This window comes from Urocampus carinirostris, chromosome 2 (genome assembly GCF_059441175.1).
Source record: "Urocampus carinirostris isolate Australia breed hairy pipefish chromosome 2, RoL_Ucar_1.0, whole genome shotgun sequence".
Classification (NCBI taxonomy): domain Eukaryota; kingdom Metazoa; phylum Chordata; class Actinopteri; order Syngnathiformes; family Syngnathidae; genus Urocampus; species Urocampus carinirostris.
This window is the reverse complement of record NC_142350.1, coordinates 24,988,667-25,008,352: the sequence shown is the minus strand read 5'-3', so window position 1 is coordinate 25,008,352 and position 19,686 is coordinate 24,988,667. Positions and strand designations below refer to the sequence as shown.

Below are 19,686 nucleotides of genomic sequence, written 5' to 3'. Positions count from 1 at the left end.
CCAGAAATATTAAGTAATTACAGACCTGTGTCAAACCTACCTTTCCTCTCTAAAGTACTCGAAAGAGTAGTGGCACAGCAGCTGAATGCTTTCATATCGGAGAATAACCTTTTTGAATCCATGCAATCAGGATTCAGGGCTAACCACTCTACTGAGACAGCTCTGATCAAGGTAACAAATGATCTCCTAATGTCAATGGATTCTGGCACTTCATCACTTTTGCTGCTGCTGGATCTTAGTGCTGCTTTTGACACAGTGCGCCACAATATCCTACTAGAACGGTTGGAAAAATGGATTGGTCTCTCAGGAGCCGTCCTCTCGTGGTTCAAATCTTACCTCTCAGATAGGACGCACTGTGTTAAATATGGTGAAACGACATCTGAGCCCTTTAATGTTACCTGCGGTGTTCCGCAGGGTTCAGTGCTCGGCCCCCTACTTTTCAACATTTACATGCTTCCATTAGGTGATATTATTCGCAAGTACAATATCAGCTTCCACTGCTACGCAGACGACACTCAACTATATCTTCCGTTGGAGGAATCTTCCACACTAAACTGTGGAAATTTGGAGGCCTGTCTCACTGAGATAAAAGAGTGGATGTCACTCAATTTCTTGCGTCTTAACTCTGAAAAGACCGAAATGTTAGTCATTGGTCCTTCTAAATGCCGGGACTTATTCGCAAAAACTGCTGTGAACATTGACAAATGTCACATCACACAGAGTGACTCAGTTAAAAATTTAGGTGTCATATTTGACCCTGATCTATCCTTTGAGATGCATGTAAAGCAAATTACTAGAACTGCCTTCTTCCATCTTCGCAACATTGCTAAAATCCGTTCAATACTGTCTGATGCGGAAACAATAATTCATGCATTTGTTACCTCCCGTCTCGATTACTGCAATGCACTACTCTCCGGTCTCCCGAAGTCCAGAATCAAGTCTCTTCAGCTAGTACAAAATGCCGCAGCGAGGCTTTTAACTAGGACAAAAAAGTACGATCACATAACACCGATTATGGCTAACCTGCATTGGCTCCCAGTTAGCCAAAGATGTGACTTCAAAGTTCTCTTAGTATTGTACAAAATCATACATGGACTTGCTCCCTCTTATCTTTCAGATCTGATCTGCCACTATGTCCCGGTCCGAAGCCTACGATCTGAGAGTGCTGGTCTTCTGATGATCCCGAGAGCAAAGAAGTCTTCGGCTGGTTCGAGAGCGTTCTCCATCCGGGCACCGGTGCTGTGGAATGCTCTTCCCCCTGAGATTCGATCTGCAACCTCAGTGGAAATGTTTAAATCTAAACTTAAAACTCACTTCTACTCCATTGCATACGAATAACCTACTCCTCTTGTCGGTTGAAAATAGTTTGTGTAATATAGTGTAACAATCTGTGAAGCCCTTTGAGACTCTTCGTGATTTAGGGCTATACAAATAAAAATGACTTGACTTGACTTGACTTATAAACATGCACTTTGAAGTAGTTTGAGATCAAAATATGTGCATTAATTTAAATAGCATGAGCTTCATCTAGAGGGAGCTGACATCATTGTCTGTCATCTTGCTGCTACATGATCAAACAAAAAAACACGTCTCCTCAGTTTGTATTCTGTGTGGTGCTTTTTTAGCATTCGTTTTCAGTTGCGCAAAAAAATACAGCGACATATCCTGGTCAAATGATACACACTGTCTCCTTCAAATCCAACTCCCCTAATCCAAATAAAGCTCCTTCCCTACAAGATGCCTTGAGAGTAAGGCAAAGCACTCTATTTGTCCAAATGCAGCTCCTGCATTCACTTCAACGTTGTTCCTTGGTTTTATAAATGGTGGCAAAGCATTATTATGGCACCAGGGTACTATTTTAGCATTATTTTAAGCCCCTTATGTTGCGAGGGCCCGCCGGACTTTTGATAAATAAATACGTGTCTTCATGATATCACCAGTCACTAAAATGGGTCATGCCACATAGCATTGGAAAGGGCAAATTCTTCCAATTCAAGATATGATTTTCAAAATATACTCAAAAAAAGAAACATCACAGTCAGTCTGCAAAAAGATACCCCAAAACTATAACGCCGGTATAACTCACCCAAAAGTCTTGTAATATTGCACTCATGTAATAATTCCCCGCAAATATTGACTGGTTACATCCAGGACCTTCCAGTGAAGCCAACCATGTCAAATATTGACTCAAAAAAAAGATGATGCCAACAGATAAAGAAAAAAAAACCGCCTAAAATCATGTCTGCTCCGCGCACATGAACCTATAAGAACCTATATTGATAAAACGGACATCGCCTTCTTTCCCTCCAGATTTATTCAGCCAGTAGCAATGTTCCCTCTAATTTTCCACGGGTCTGAGCGTTCACACAAAGTCGGTGAGCAAGGCTTGAAACAACAGTGAACAACAGCAATCCCAAGTGTGGCAACCAAATCATTATCCATCATGTCCAAAACTTGACATCATGTTACATTTTGCGGCAGTTTCCTGCAATGCAAAAAATATTTTCACTTTTGAATGAATTGACTAATGTATTATTGCAAAGGTTGTACGGCCTACAAACGTCATTTGTTTTTACAACACTTCTTTCACAAGATTTCCAATTCTTTTTTTTCCTGGTATCTTTTGTTGCATAATACTAACCTTTTGGGGGGCTTATTTAGTTGGTTGCACGATACACAACTGTATTTAATCACATTTTTTTAGTGTAAGTACAATGTTGGCAACAAGATTGACTTGGTATAATTGGAAATTATTTGAATGCAACACAAACTTTTTCTTCTTTTTCCCTGTTTTTTTCTTTTTTTTTATTCCTTTAAAACAATCTCATTGTGTTTATTTTTTCCTAGCTGTTACCTTTTTCAGCTTGTTCTCTGATTACTTTTTTCCTTCGTTTCTTTCTTTTTTTCTGGCTTTTTTCTGAATTTTTCCTTTTTTTTTTTCTTCCTTTTGTTTCTTTTTTTTCTCAGCTTTTCACTACTTTTTCATTTTGGTATTTTTTTCTTTTTTTGTTCTATTTCCCCCCTTCCTTTAAGTCATTTTGTGCAGAATTTTACATAATATTTGGTCGTGTGGGGATTAAAGAAGCAAAAACAACCTGAAGAGCCGTTGGGACCCAAAAGAGCCGGTTCTTTTTAGTGAGCCGAGCCGAAGAAGCCGGTTCTCGAAAAATTCTACTGACTTTACTCAACTTCCTTCTACTTCGACCTTGACTTCAGAATACCTCATTTAGAACACAACGTCAGGGGAACCCTTGTATTTTTACCTTCATGCACTGTAACTTTGACTTAATTAGCTTCTTAATTAGCAATTTCGAGCCCTGGTTTTTGTGAGCTGGCTAGATTTTCTTGTGCGCGGAAAAGCTCTGGGTAGTGTGCAATTGCGCACACACGCAGCTTAGAGGGAACATTGCGCTGGATAGATTTTCTTGTGCGCTGAGAATGTGCGGGCAGTGCGCGATTGCGCACGCGTGCAGCTTAGAGGGAACATTGGCTGGTAGTAAAGATTTTAAAGCGGATAGACACTTTGAAGCCAATGAAATTTCCAAGATGATTTTATGCCATTTTCAGGGGGGTGTATTCAAATCAGAGTAAAAAAACATGCGTAAATAGACCTGAGATCCATCACGCGTATGCGTGCACAATCATTGATTGACTTTTGGAAAGAGGAGTCAATTTCCTTCAGAATGTCTAAAAATAATTGGCCAAAGTAAAATACACATTTGCAAAGGTTTTTGTGTTGTAAACCGGACATCACCGACCCTTACAAAAATGTGTAAAATATAATTGTGATCACAATTGACATGTTACCAGGTGAGGCTTCAAGTTATTCTCTCATCTGTTTTTCAGCTAAGATGTCTATGCTACACTCATCTTTCATTTGACTGCAAAGAAAAATAAAAACCTTCTATTTCCGTGTGTTTCTACCAATATTGCTCAATGCTAGTAGCACTTGCAGTGATTATGACAAAAAGTTTGGAGTGTTAATTTATCAAAAAGACCAGAAGCCTCCTTATTCTCAAAAGGGTTCGAGAACACCATTCAATCGACTTTGGCTATGTCTTGGATTGGGATTTGAGGCCAATTTGACAGGAACATTAAGGGCTTAAGCAAAAATGACATAAAGCAACACAAACCACTAGTCATCTTAATTATTTGGAAATTCAAAATATGGTCAGAATGGTCTTTGGCCCACCTGGATCATGAGGTTAAAAAAAACGGAAAAATAAATGGAAAAATAAATTGTTGGACACAATCAATGTGCTAATTTCCATATAAATTGTTGTGGCTACATTGGTTTCTTCGACATGAAAAAAGGAGAAGGACAGCAAAGAACTGCAATTTCCGCTTGAAATTGGAACACTGGTCATAGACTGAGGCAAAAGCTATAACCAGGTACAAAATACACTATTAGATTTTAACCCTTTATAGCAGAGAGCAAAAACAGCTTTTATTCTTGAGTTACATTGTTATACTGTAATTCCTGGTTTACCAGTAAATGGGGAACGGAACCCTATGCCATATGATCCCCTACCATTTTTAACAGGAGCCCTGCTGGCCCCAGCAATCTTTGACAAAAGATAATGGATCAAAAATATGAGGGTGCTGTTCTTTTTAGGTGAAAAGAACGGAAAAAACAGCTGACATGCTTGAGAAACATTTTCTTAATAGGCGTTTGGGGATAATGGAACGTGGCCACAGCCGTGCATTTTAGCTTAAGCGGGATATAAAAACACACCTTCTGACAAATGTGACTTCTGCCAGTCCACACTCTCAGCATTAGTCAACCAGGGATAACGGAGTGAGGCCACAAGGGGTCGGTTCATTTATAGGCAAAAAGAACAGAAAGTGCTGCCACGCATGGCACAAATTTCATCTCTCAGACCACGCTCTCAGCAATTGTCAACGAGGGATAAAGGATCAGGGGCCAAACGCTGCAGTTCACTTTAGCCAAGCCACAGTAGCACACTTCGGCAGCCTGAACTGAAAAACGTTCTCTCGTGACCCTTTCTCTCAGCTATAGTCTATCTGGCATAATGGATTAAGGCCACACGAGTGCTGTTATTTTTAAGTGAAAAAAACTGAAAATGAAGATCAGCCACACATGACATAAATTTGCTCCTCAGGCCTCCATCCTCAGCAATAGTCGACTTGGGATAATAGATTGCAGCCACAACTGTCCATTCCATTTCAGGCAGGTTAAAGGGCACATTTCAGAAGCTTGAACTGAAAAATAAAAATGATGTGCTAACCCCTGCCTGCTCTCAGGAATAAAAAACTGTGGCCACAACTATGAGTTTCATTATAGTTATTATTCAGAAAAAAGTGCCTCTGCTGGTCTCTGCTCACAGCAATAAGGGAGAGGGGGAAATGGATCGTGACCACACAAGTGCAGTTCATTTTATGTGAAAATTACAGCAATAACAGCTGGCTGGTCATACAAAAGTCAGCTGTGCTGGTCTCTGCTCGCAGCAAAATGGAAATTGGGATAATGATCGCAACCACACTAGTAAAGTTCATTTGAGTTGGAAATTACAGTGATAAAATAGCTGCCAGGCCCGACAAAAGTGCACACTGCCCCTCCCCGCTCACACCAAAAAGTGATTGGAGACAATGGATCGTGGCCGCACAAATGCTGGATTGCAGCGGTATGTGATTGGGAATAATGGATCCCAGTCACACCAATGTAGTTCACTTTTAAGTAGAAAGAACAGCAAAAAAGAGCAGTGCTAACAAAAATGCATTTATTAAAATACTAAACTATCCATCCATCCATTATCTGTACCGCTTATCATCAGCAGGGTCGCGGGGGTGCTGGAGTCCATCCCAGCTATCTTCGGGCAGTGGGGAGGAGACACCCTGAACTGGTTGCCAGCCAATTGCAGGGCACACAGGGACAGACAATTCGCCCGCTCATTCACACCTAGGGACAATTTGGACCGTACAATTAACCTAACATGTGTGTTTTTGGAATCTGGGAGGAAACCGGAGTGCCCGGAGGAAAACCACGCAAGCACGGGGAGAACATGCAAACTCCACAAATGAGATTCGAATTGTGCCGCACACGCGCAGACCACTGTGCTGCCGTGCTGCATTATTCAACTATAAAATACTTATCTCATCTCATCTCATTAGCCGTACCGCTTATCCTCATTAGGGTCGCGGGGGGGCTGGAGCCCATCCCAGCCATCTCCGGGCAGTGGGCAGGGGACACCCTGAACTGGTTGCCAGCCAATCGCAGGGCACACAGGGACAGACAACTCATTCGCTCATTCACACCTAGGGACAATTAGGACCGGCCAATTCACCTGAAATGTTTTTTTTGGAATGTGGGAGGAAACCGGAGTGCCCGGAGGAAACCCACGCAAGCACGGGGAGAACATACAAACTCCGCACAGGAAGTCTGGAGCTGGATTTGAACCCATGACAGGTTCCCATGACATGAACTGTGCCGCACAAGCGCTAACCACTGCGCCGCCGTGCTGCCCTCTATAAAATACTAAATATCATGAAATTCTAAAAAAGAAAATATACATATAAATATAAAACCATTTTGCATCAACAACTAACCAAATTGAATATAAAAAATATTAAATATGATAAAGATGGAAGAAATACCAGATACCTAAATCATAAAAAATGTATGTTTATAAATAATCAACATATTTTGCATTTAATATGTCAAAAATAACAAATTAATTGATTAAATATATTCAAGAAATTGATTAAATAGAAAAATATTGACTAACCTTAAATATTTTTCATAAAAATAAAACATATTTCTATTCATAAAAATAAAATAGCATTTAAAAATTATATTGTATTGAAATATTTTTACTTAATTGCAAACATGAAAAAAAAAGCTTTATACGTCTCTATATCTGTCTCCATCTCTATATCCATCTATATCTCTCTTCAACGATAAAAAAAAAAAAACAATTGAAATCAATGAAGGTATTACTATCTTTTAGTTACACTCTGATGAGTAATTCCTGTGCATTTTTTTGGGCAGAAGCAAGGGGGTCTCTCAGCTCATTTCCTGCAAACGGATTTTTCATTTCCTCCTAATAACAAATGTGATGATGACTGTTGCGGCGTCGCGTTCGCAAAAGAAAATTGTAGTTAAATGCAACATACAGTTCCAAACTGGGACTGCAACCAATGACTATTGCAATTCTTGTTTTCCGGCGTTTTAAAACCACATGTTTCATGTCCTCCTTTTTATTCAAATATTGAAGTTTTGGATAGATGAGGGGGGGCTTTGCACCCAAAACCGATAAAAAGCATATTCTACAATATGAACAGTTGAAATCTAAATTGTCAAATAACTTGAGAAAAATACACACTAATGGATGTTATGCACCTGCAAATAGGTCCACTGCTCTTGTGCTACCACTTTAATTAAAGATGATATTAAATTTACACCTATTATACCAAAAAAAATTATGCGTAGCAAATTATTGTTTAGCCAATGGAAAAAAATTGTCAAAAGGTTAGGCCAAAATTGTGGGGAGAGAGCGAGATAGAGAGAGCAAGAGTGAGAGAAAGAGAGAGGGAGACAGTAAGATAGATATAAATACATAGATCTAGAGACATAGCTATAGAGACAGAGACAGAGGCAGAGCTAGAGGGAAAGAGGGAGAGAGAGATAGAGAGAGAGAAGGATAGAGACAAATAGAGAGAGCGATAGAGAGACAGAGAGAGAGGAGAGAGACTGACAAAGAGAGAAAGAGAAGGACAGACAGACAGACAGAGAAAGAGAGAGAGAGACGGAAGAAAGAGAGATATAGAGATATAGATATAGAGATAGATGTAAATGTAGAGAGATATAGAGAAAAGAGAGAGAGAGAGAGAGAGAGAGAGAGAGAAAATAGAGAGAGAAAGAGACAAAGAGAGATGTAGAGATAGATGCATATATAGATAGATAAACTAGAAAAAAGAGAGAGATAGAAAAAAGTGAGAGAAGAGAGAGAAAGAGAAAGAAAGAGATAGGGATAGAGAGAGAGTTAGATAGAGAGAACAAATTAATTGATGGAGATGGATGGAGAGATAGATATCATGGTTTGATTGTTTAACAACTGAGGTGAGGAAATTAGTGGCCAATGCAATTAACAATAGATTTTAATGAAATGTTGTCAATGAGTTGTTGCAGCCCAAGTTGCACAACTTCCTAAATTCTCAGAATTCATTACTGCTGGCCTCCTTTTTTTTTTATGGCTGCACAAGCGTGATCTTTTATCGAAAGCGAGGTTTGACATTTGAGGGCGAATCGTAATTCACTTAGTGTGCACATTTCCTGGAAAATAAGAACAAAAAAATGATACATTTTATTTCCGTTGACTTGCATACGTGCTGAGATGACATCTGCAGATTTGGGCTAGCGTGCTCTCATTTAGGCCCACAATCTTTATACTCCCCCCGAACAGATAACAATTTCTGCAGATTTTGATTTCAAGATACAAAATGAAGGCATTCAGGGTTGGTACACATTTCTCAAGGCCAAATTCAAGCATTTTTTCAAGACTTTAATAGTCAATTTTCCAATGCTTCCAATACCATTCAAAGAAAAAAAAATCAAGCATTTTGCAGAGCTACAAATCAATCTTCCATTCTTAAACTTATATGTGCATTTATCAATACAGCGGATTTTTAGATCTTGAGTAAATTGTGAATATTTTTGTTTTTAAGACACAAAACCCATATAAGGTGTTGGGTAAAAATGATATGTAGCTTACATTTTCAGTTGACGGATGTTCTTGCCACTACAATTTATACCTGGGAAACTCAACCTTCATTTTTTGCATAAATGTCTATGTTCATACATAATCCTTGCCCTAATAAGCCTTCTGCAGTGTCCTGCAATGACACTGCAATTCCATACTAAACTACCAAACTAAAGTCGGCGTGTGGACGAACACAAGAAATCCATTTGTAAAAGTATTTTTTATCACATTATTACATTTTTATGATTCAATTTAGAAAGGTCAATATTTTATTTTCTCATTTTAGTACAAGCTTTATTTTGATAAAAAAAACAATATTTGTATAATAAACATATCAGAAAGAATACATAAAATATTTTTGGAATATATTCCTATTTTAGTAAAATAAAACATCCCTAAATGAGCATCAGCTAATAGATCTCTTTATTCCCTTAATATTTTTTGTCAGTGTGTGTTTAATAATTTATTGCATGATATATATATATATATATATATATATATATATATATATATATATATATATATATATATATATATATATATATATATATATATATATATATATATATACATATGTTATATACCATATGCACGGGCCAGTTTTGGTGTCATCATTTTTTTAAATTTGCATTTTGAAGCCAGAAGGATTATTACTGCAGAAGGACAATGTGCAGCGTTTTCTAATTATCAACTCATTAGAAAGGAGATACTGAGGATGATCTCTAATACTATTGATTATTCAGTTTTTAATACCATTTTCGTGAAATAACTTTCACATTCACCTCCCTCCTTCATCACTTAATTAAAAGACTTCCATCATGCTGCATCATTAAGACATTCAAATATTTGACATGAATATTTTGTCCATAAATGGTAGGACTGTTGCGTTTGACTTATGTTCATGCCGACTTGTCTTCCCAGTAAAGGACAAAGTGCGAGTGTGCCAACAAGACAGATGGGCTGGCAAGGAGCAGGCCGCCTTCCGTTGAGTGTGTACACAAAGCATGCTAACGCTAATGGGACTTTTTATAGAAACGATGAGGAGCCTTCCTTTCGTGAAGCATCCTCTTCGAGGACATGTTTACAACCCTAAACGAACGTGCAAAACGGGGAAAACGGATCATGTGACGATTCGGGGTTTAGCTTATGAATGACCTATACATCATTTGAACAAAATCTGTGTACTATTTGTTATTGCAACATCCGTTGCAGCCTGGTCATCCTGGAAGGGGGATTACCTCGTGTGAGGTCCCTTCTCAGGGTTTCTTTGTTTACCTCATATTGAGGTTTTAGGTTTTTCCTTGCCCTCAGGTAGGTTTTAGATCAGGGGATGGTGTCATAATAGTCTGTTGTTTGCAGTAATCTGTGGCTTTTGAGACTCCTTTCTGATAAAAGGCTATAAAAAATAAACTTGACTTGATTTGACTTAATTCCTTTTTGTCATTGCCAGATGAAACTGCGGAAAAAAAAAAAACATATACCGTATTTTCCGCACTATACGGCGCACCGTGTTATAGGGCGCACCCCGAAAAAATAGTTTTTGGTCCTATTTTTGACATACATAAGACGCACCGGATTATAAGGCGCTACAATGGGAACGTGGACAAAACAGTCAGATAGTTCAGTCCAACTTATTACCCCCTTAACATTCCCAAAGCTTGCAAAGACGCAAATACGTGTCGAGAACACGTGCAGATGCGGTGTCCGTAAGATGTCACTCAAATGCATCGTTCCATTCGGAAGGTTAAAGTCTTGGGATTCAATAAATGATAACCATTCCTTCGTATCTATTTTCTTTTTCGCTCGCAACTTTACTGTGCATATGACAATAAACACTTGGAATTGAGTTGAATTTAAAAATAGACACTCCATTCCATCCATTATCTGCACCGCTTATCACAGAGACATCGAGTTCAGTCTGAAACAAGATACAGGGACAATATAAAACCCGGAGTAGCTCACCGAAGTCGTTGTGTTCATAATAATGTGCAGCCAATGTCCTCTTATATCCGTGAGTGCAGTAAATCCAGGAGAATACAATATTTACAAATACAGAATAGAAAAAAATGCTTTCTCTATGCCGTCAGCCACATGCTATACGCATACGTATTTTCGGCCAATTGCAGGCTTTGTTTCGCTGTTTAAGCCAATGGCAGCCTGTAAATTATAAAAAGGATCCGCCTCTTGACCTCCGAATAACTTTAGCCAATAGTGATCGTTTCAACTGATGATTGACACGTCTTTTTCGGCCAATTGCAGGCTTTGTTTGCCATTTGAGCCAATGGCAGTCTGTAAATGATAAAAAGGATCCGCCTCTTGACCTCCGAATAACTTTAGCCAATAGTGATCGATTCAACTGATGATTGAACGTCTTTTTCGGCCAATTGCAGGCTTTGTTTGCCGTTTGAGCCAATGGCAGTCTGTAAATGATAAAAAGGATCCGCCTCTTGACCTCCGAATAACTTTAGCCAATAGTGATCGATTCAAATGATGATTGACACGTCTTTTTCGGCCAATTGCAGGCTTTGTTTGCCGTTTGAGCCAATGGCAGTCTGTAAATGATAAAAGGGATCCGCCTCTTGACCTCCGAATAACTTTAGCCAATAAAGATCAATTCAAATGATGATTGACACATTGGTTAGCCAATGAAACGCCGGTAAATAAATCCCAGCATCCACCGCGTACTACTTGGCGTTCGGGGGAAAATCGAGTCGGCGGCTGCAAGTTAGTTGGAAAACTTAATGTTGATCCATAAATAAGGCGCACTGTATTATAAGGCGCATGGTCAGCTTTTGAAAAAAATAAAGGCTTTTAGGTGCGCCTTATAGTGCTGAAAATACGGTATATATATATATATATATATATATATATATATATATATATATATATATATATATATATATATATATATATATATATATATATATATATATATATAATTTTAAAGTCAAAAACACAGTATGGATTCGCCGCTCCTGGAGATATACCTGGCAACTCGGTGCAAATGCGTGAATCCCAGCATGCTCTCCGTGTCTCGAGTTAAAGTTAAAGGGGAAATAGTTATTCGTTTTATTTCCTTTCTTCTTTGTTTTTTACATAATCTGACGCTTGTTTTGTTTATTGTTGTAGCATTTCATTTGAATATTAACAAAATGTTTGGTATTTGTTTTTTGTTTTTCAATTAGAAATATATAATTGAAAAATACATGGAGAATATTTAAACTACTTTTTTATTTAAAAAAAACAATAATGTATTTACTATTTTTTTAATACTTAATTTATTTTTATTTTCAAAATAACAATATTTTCTAAAACAAAAATACACTAATAATATTTTTCACTTTTTGAATAAATAAAAACATGAAGATATTTGAAATGAATTAAAATCCATGAACATTTACATCAATAACGATTTTTATTCAAATAAAAAGGTAAAACATTTCTTTTAAATTATACCAACAATATCTAAAATCGTTTATTTTAAGTATACAATGTAAAATAAACACAATAATAAATTTAAATAAACAATTATAATAAAAATGTAAAAACGACACTAATAATATTTTAACTGTTTTCTTTTTGTAAGAAAAATGAAAACATTTTAAAAATAACAATTTTTTTACAAATTTCTATTTTTCAGAAAATACATGAAAGAAAATCAAGACATTCAAATGAGAACAAAATATACATTTTCATTTGTATGATATAAAAAAATAAAACAAATACAAATGCAATTAATAAATTACACTACAATACAAATATATATATATATATATATATATATATATATATATATATATATATATATATATATATATTTATATATATATATATATATATATATATATATATATATATACATACAAGGATTGTAATGAACATTGCGAAAGATACGTGACTTAAAACAAAGACTGGCGACAAAGTCCACATTGTAAACCAAGTAGATAGGCCAACCGCAGGTCTAAAAGGGCCGAAGCAGCACCTTGGAAGGTTTCCTCAGCAGTGTCCCCAAAATGCCGATGATCGATGATCCTGCTAAACCTCTTAAGTATCAGCTATTAGCGTTGACCCTGAAAGGGACCGTGAACACGCTAGGGCTGCACCAACTAATCAATAGGATCGATTCAAATCGACGATTAAAAGCGTCAGGAACTCATGAGTGGTTGTATCAAGTGATTTATGAGCCACTGGGAATGTTTTATCAATGCAAATGAAAGTGCAGGCCATTTTGTTGTGACGCTGAAGGTTGTAGTACCACTTTGGTCCATCAGAGGTCTCTGTAAGTATCTATATTACATGTTTTACGCTGGCACGCTGTGACTACAGAAAATACCCCCCAAAACAGGAGCAATACCACAAAAAATACTACAAAGTGTGACTACATAAATAGAAAAAAATACAAGAAGAGTAATACTACAGCAATTCTACAAAAAGACAAAAAAACAGTAATACTCCAAAAAGAGGCTCCCCCAACCCCAACTTGCTTGTGAATCAATGACACCCGGGAGAGTTTATGATCATGTGACACGAAAGATGACAATTTAGAAATTGTCCTGACATTTGAAGGCAGGAACTAGCGCCCCGTATATCTGCATAGCGTGTATACAGCTCAAATGTCATAGCGGCCATCATAAGCTGAAGATAAAGAGAAAAGACTTCCGCCACCACATTTGGAGGGCCATTTGTGCAATTAGCTGCGTCCGTTTCCGTAGAGAAATAGGAATATAAGATCTGTTCGTGGTGAGAACCGATTCCTTCGATTTATCTACATCATGAGTTGTCTTGATGAAATAAATAATAATAATGAGGACTTCTACAGTTGTCAATGGCAGTCATTGACTTAAAGCACAGGTGACAATCATGTGGCCCGCGGGCCGGATTAGGCCCGCGGAGTGTTTGAATCCCACCCAAGACACAACACATAGAGAAGCGCAAGAGAAAGATGAGCTGCACTTTGAAATAGGTCCGCCTGATGCCGCCGAGCCAGGCATCACTCGCACAGTAATTGTAGTAGTATTTCTCTCTCTCTCTCTCTCTCTCTCTCTATGTATTTTCTCCTTTCTCATTCTTTCTCAATTTATTTTTTTCTCTTTGTTTTTTGGTTAATTTTGTTCTCTCTTGTTTTTCCCCCTTTCTCTTTATTGTGCTCTCTCTATTTCTCTCAGTCTTTCTCCCCTTATCGGTCCCTCTTATCTTTTCTCTCTCTCTTTACATCTCTCTCTCTTTCTTATTCCCTTCCTTCCTCTCTTTCTCATGCTCACTCTTTTCATCTTTCTTTCTCTGTCTTTTTTTCTGCTCTCATTTTTTTTCACCTTCATTTTCTCTATTTTTTCTCCCTTTTTTCCCTTTTTCTCTGTTGTGCTCTCGCAGTTTCTGTCGCGCTTTCTCTCTTTTAATTTATTTTTCTCTCACATACTATTTCCCTTGCGCTGTCTCTCTCTTTTTCTCTTTTTATCCCTTTTCCTTTTATCTCGCCCGATCGCTTTCTTTCTCTCCTCTTCTTAAATCTAGTAGTTTGGCCCCCGTTACTAGCGTGCGGCACCCGAGCACCGAAAAGGAAAACTCGATGTAGTCTGAGAAACCCTCTGTTAGCCAAGGCGTTTCTCAACGAAGTCAGGTGTAAAAGAAGGCCAGTAGAGAGCGCTATTCATGAATGAAACATATAGCATTAGCGTGATTAGCCCAGCCGAAATTGGAGAACATGTAACCGGCCTGTCTGCTGACCTTCGACGTTACCCTTTCTGAGGTTTTTAGCGTCGCTTGAATGCATCACTTGTCTCGTGGATGTGTGCGTCTTTGAGAAAAAGACAGGCGCATAAATGGCAAAGCGAGATGTGTTGACAAGTGTGCAAGGCGCTGCGCCTATCTATGCCTGTCAGCGTTCATCTTCGTCTTGACGTCTGCCTCCTTTGCAGCTATTGAGCTTTTGCGCGGTGCCTTCCCTGGCAGGATGGGAGCCATGACGGACGGCGGAAACACCCTAGCGTACCTACTGAACCTACCTACATATCTAATCTCACTAACCCACCAAACCTAACTACCTTATTACTAACCATCTGAACTTACCTAACTAAATGCCCACCTAACCTATCCATCAATCGATTCTTTCCTCTTTCTCCTTTTTTCTCCCGCTCTCTTTTTCTCTCACTCTTTCTCCCTTTTTCTGTCTCTCTCTCTCTCTCTCTCTCTCTCTCTCTCTCTCTCTCTCTCTTACTTTGTCTCTGTTGTTCTCTCACTTTTTATTTTTCTCTTTCTCTCTCTTAGCCTTTAGCACTTGAATGAGGATTTAAGTTCAAACCAATATCGATAACCACGACAAGGGGAATAGAACCACTGCATTTTACCATGGTGATTTATTGCTGTGCGAACGTGCAAGGTTCTAAGCCCGATTTGGAATTTTGATGAACAGAGAAGACGGCCATTTTTATCTGCGGTCAAACGGAAATTCTGGTACTCAAGTATTCCAGGATTTGCAGCCAACATTTTCTGAGGAATTTCCCAGCAATTGTATGTTAAGTAGGTACGTGTTACATCAAACACACTCAATATAATAAGTGGGCTAGTATTAACTAGCTAATGTTAGTGGCCTATGGTTGCCATTTCTTACTAGGTCAAGAAGTTGCTTTTATTGAGATTAACCAGGGATTCGAAACGGTAATCCTCTAAATATCCCATGTATCAAAAACTTTTATGTGTAGTCAAATTATCAACTGAACTACAGGCCTCATTTCACAAAAATACATATTTTTTACATTCTCAAAAGTTATTTGTATACAAGGTGCAAATACCCTGTGATTTAGTCTTCTATTACATTCCCCCAAAATTTAGATACAAAGTTGTTTGAGTGACATTTGCACAAGGGCTTGATTTTTTTTTTTGCTGCGTGCCAGCTACACAAAAGTGGTAAGCATTTAGACTTTTATATGGTTTTAGATCAGCACTGGTGTATGGGGATACTCCATTTGCAATATAGTGGCACAGATGGTGTGGACTGAAGTCAGGCAGACTGGACCATTTGGTCAGGTCTGTGAATATGTCAGGGGGCAGACTTTATTGCTCGGTGGCTAGCATTGCTTATGCTATCTTCCGTTTGTCTAAATGGCGCTCTTTGTGTTTTCCAACAAGGGACAGCTGCACAATATTTATTTGACGAGTCATTGTCAATGCTGTTGAAGAGTATAGCTGTTGTTGAGGTCCACTGTTTACTGTCCTTGTCCACTGATAGCTAGGGTTTACTACCGTGCTTCATGGTGTCGTGTCGTGGTTAGGTCACGCAAAGGGTCGATTACTATCGATTAAGGATCTGATATCGATTATTAGTATCGAGAGGATGCCAATAACCCATATTAATTGGCTATAAAAGCTTAGAAATTAGCATAAGAAATTTTTGATAATGCAAAAAGATTATGATAATAGCTCATCACTCAGCATTCCACTTGAGCATGCTTTTGTGCTCTCGCTCAATCACAAACTCACACATTTAATTGACCAACTCATGTTATGATAAGAGCTAATATATCAGTCTCCACCTGAACCTGCTTCCCTAAAACAAGTTAATTACACTGCTATCTCTTAAGCTCTTCTAGCATATAGTGTGTTCCACTTCATGATTGTATCCCACTTATTGTTGATGCTTCTCAAGAACTTACAGTTTTATATCTTGATGTTTGAAGTCTGAAATGTGGCAAAAGGTCACAAAGTTTAAGGGGGCCAAATGGTTTCGCAAGCCACTGTACTTTTAAAATCTCAATATTATCAGCAGATTTGATTCACAGGCATGTCAGGACTCAGGACTGCGGTTTACTTCCTGCTCAGAGGCTTCGCCCCGGTTGCTTATCCAATCAGAAGGCGCTGATATGGTAGCATCTGAGACAAAAGGCAGAAGAGAGAGAGAGAGAGAAAGGCTTGGCTGTATCTGATCCTCAATGATCAGACTTTTGAATAAATGAAGTTGAAAGCCTCACTTTCTGTCTTTAATTTTTGTCCCCCACATGGTGTCAATTGTCCATACTGCTCTCCAATCGCACCTCTCTATCTCTTCATGATTTAAAACCTTCTGTTTTTTGTCACATCTCAAGCCCTTATGCCTTGTTTTCCTCTGTGTACTAAACCCATTGCTGCCTTTCCCGACCACGAGTACCGCCCGCCGAACCCTGGGACTGTCGCCTTTTCTGTAGTGAGTTTACAGGATCACCGACCCCTCGCCTGCCTCTTGGACCACGACCACTGGCTCTGGTGATCTTGATACTGCTGCGCTGATTCCCCGGGTGCCAAAATCTGCCTGAAATTAAAACCACTGTACTGATCTGTGATTCTGCATTCTGGTTCTTCCCCACCCTGAGCGAGTCCTTGACATCTATATGCAGTATGTGTTGCCTTCCTTATATATAAAGCTTGGAATTTTTGCAGCTCCAAGAATACTTATGTTTTTTCAACCTTTTTGAGTTGCCAACCCCTGCCCTATGTTTATCGTGTATGCCTTTAGGAGGACAGGAGCGGACCAATTCGTTTTGCATGATTCGATATGGAGAAAATTGGCTCGTGACACGAGCAATTGGAACTCCCAATCCTGGAAAAAATTAAGCTCCTTATATGTCTTTTGCATCGTGCACGCAGAAAGCAAGACTCCAATAAGGCAAACTAGGAGTTGAGTGGGACTTACCTGACTCCGGTTTGGATCGAAAAAGCAATCGCAAGGTCCTCAAACTTTTTGATGATGAAGCGTCTTTTTGCAGGGGTCCGGACGCAAGGATGGAAGGGACTGCTTAGGGGGCTCCCCTGTGCCCCCGCTGGGGCTCCAGCGCTCGCTCCAACAACCTGCCCGCCCGCCTATCGCCGTCTCTCGGCAGGCTGTCTCGGCTTTCCACGGAGCTCCTCTTGGTCTTGCTCGCAGTGGCAGAATGCACGCGCGGATATTTGCGTGGAGGTGCGTGGGGATGCGTGGGCGCATGCGCGATGCTGCACTTGCGCTCACTCTCTTTCTCTCTTTTACCCTTTTGACTTTCTTTTTCTCACTCCGTCTTTTTATCTCTCATTTTGCTCTCTCTCTCTCGTTCTTTCTGTCTATGTCTCTTTTAAACGCTCTTTTTCTCTTTAATTACTTCTATTTATCTTGCCCTTTTGCCCTCTCTCTTTCATCTTTCTCATTCTATTCATTTATCTCTCGTTATCTGTTGCTTTCACTCTCTCTATCTCTTCCTCACTTTCTTTTTCTCACTCTATTTCTCCCCCTTTTTTCTTTATCCGTGTTTCAATCTCTCTTTTTCTCTCTCGCTCTCTTTCTATCTGTCTCTTATGATCACTTCTTTTGTCTCTCTTCACTTCTCTTATTCTTTCTCTTTCTCTCTCTCTCTTTCTATTTCATCCTCTCTTTTTCAATTTCTCATTCTCTCTTTTTATTCATTTCTCTCCCTCTCATATCTTTTGCTTTTACTCTCTCTCTCTTTTTCTCTCTAATTTTACCTCTATTTATCTTCTACTTTATCTCTCTCTTTCTTTATTATTCTCTCACAACCAAACAATGGTCTAATTCGTTGCCAACGTTTTTAATAATGGACTTTTATCGATGGGTTGTTGCAGCCCCAACATCAACCTTGCGCGGGCTGCACAAACACTTAAGTGGGGTTGAGTGGGGCTTCCCAAACAAATGGTGTGGCGAGTTTGAAATCTTTGCTCATTCCATATGTAGTTACTAAAGCGCTCTTGCAAGAATGAGACCTTAAAAGCCTCCCCAAAAAAATCGCATTTGGAAAGCAATTTTGATTGGCCTTGGAGACGAAAACTGCAGTACTTAGAAGCGTCTCTTGTGACCAATACAAGTAGTGAGTCATCAGTTCCATTTTTCAACTTTAAAAAATATTGATATTTACTCACGGGAAAAAATGGATCTGAAACTTCCTGTGTGGAGTTTGCATGTTCTTTACGTGCTTGCGCGGGTGTCCTCCGGGCAGTTTAATGGCCGGTCCAAATTGTCCCTAGGTGTGAATGAGCGAGTGTGTTGTATGTCTTTGTGTGCCCTGCGACTGGCTGGCAACCAGTTCAATGTGTCCTCTGCCCACTGCCTGAAGATAGCTGGGATGGGCTCTTACATCACTGCGACCCTACTTAGGATAAGCGGTGCAGATAAAAGATGGATGGATAGGATAAGTTCAGTGCAGGAGATATGTGCCGATACCAGCTTTACCGCCAAGTGGCGGGAATTAAACATTTAAAATTCATGGAAAATTTCCAGAAAAAGGTAGGGGCAATAATCTTATTTTTTATCCTCCTGAAGAACTATACCAGAGATGCATGTTTACAGACAAAAGCAACAGTATTTCATGCCGATACCAGCCGTAGCATCAAGGCTGCTCTCTAGTGGCAGGAGCTAGAAGTTTCAAATGAATGTTAAAATTAGGGGCTATTTTAGGTTCAGGGGGGATGCTGAGCACCCAAATAAACAGGCTGGTTAGTGGTTACACCCATGGTTCATGTATATAATTTCCCAGAATCCGTTTCATGACTGTGTTTCAAGTAACTGTGTTTTTTTTCCATCCTCACAAAAAAATAATAATAATAAATTCAGAGATATGTTTTTTTACACATGAAAGAAACAATAGCTGGGTTCATTATTTCTTGGCAGCAGATCGGTGCCGATATCAGCTTTAGCATCAAGGCTGCTCTCTGGTGGCAGGAGCTACAAATTAGAAAATACAATGAATGTTTTAATCATTCCTATTATGCATTTTAAGTAAACATACATTTATATATTGCAAAACAATGTCAAACTTCTCTAATACATAACATTTTAAATACCCTGCCCCAAAAAAGTATTGCTAGTGGTATTGGTATCTGGATGATGGCTTTAGGATCGCTAGTATCACTAATGTTGTGTAAAACTGTATGGAACTTACCTCTGTTTGAAACACCCCCGGCAAACCGACATCTCATTGAAGCCTCAGCCTGATAGCCGCTAGAGATAGTCCTT

At 38.9% G+C, this 19,686-nt stretch overlaps 1 protein-coding gene across 1 annotated transcript in view; it reads right to left on the bottom strand.

Moving 5' to 3' along the window:
* The window catches only part of calcr (calcitonin receptor), a 69,977-nt gene extending 52,376 nt beyond the window's left edge, over window positions 1-17,601 (bottom strand). Inside the window, exon 1 of the mRNA XM_088325990.1 lies at window positions 17,383-17,601. The gene's annotated coding sequence lies outside the window, so the exon portion shown is untranslated. The remainder of the gene's footprint in view (window positions 1-17,382) is intronic.
* Between the last annotated feature and the right edge of the window lie 2,085 nt (window positions 17,602-19,686).